The sequence below is a fragment of the Osmerus mordax genome, chromosome 14, assembly GCF_038355195.1.
Source record: "Osmerus mordax isolate fOsmMor3 chromosome 14, fOsmMor3.pri, whole genome shotgun sequence".
In the NCBI taxonomy this organism is placed as follows: domain Eukaryota; kingdom Metazoa; phylum Chordata; class Actinopteri; order Osmeriformes; family Osmeridae; genus Osmerus; species Osmerus mordax.
The window spans coordinates 16890907-16891374 of NC_090063.1; positions in this window are offsets into that span (position 1 = coordinate 16890907).

Consider the following 468-nt stretch of genomic DNA (forward strand, 5'->3'; position numbering starts at 1 on the left):
TCTCCTCCTCCTCCTCTCCAGAGGCTGTGGTGTGAGTTGAAAGAACAATACCGTACATCCCTCCTGCACCGTAGAGTGCAGCCTAACCTGGAACGGATGGAACAGCTGGTTAGGAAAACCAGCAAACGAAGGTGAATCTAATGCACCTCAAACTTATTTCCTCTTCTGATGTGTGTGTTGGACCTCAGGAAGTCAGGGTTGCAGTCATCTGTCTGTGGGGGGGGTCAGGTTCGTGGGCGAGGTGTCGACAGGTGATGACAAAGGAGGATGACCTTTCAACCCTTGCGTTCACCTATCCTCTTTCATGTCCTGACCTCGCTGATAGTCAGCTGACAGGATCGCCCTCAGGCCTCTTCTCAACGATCCCGGGCAGTCTCCGACTCTCGAAACAAACACCCGCCCACCTCCAATTATTATATCAGGTCTCCCATCCATTGTCCCAGGGTCTTAAAGCATGTTGTTTTGTGT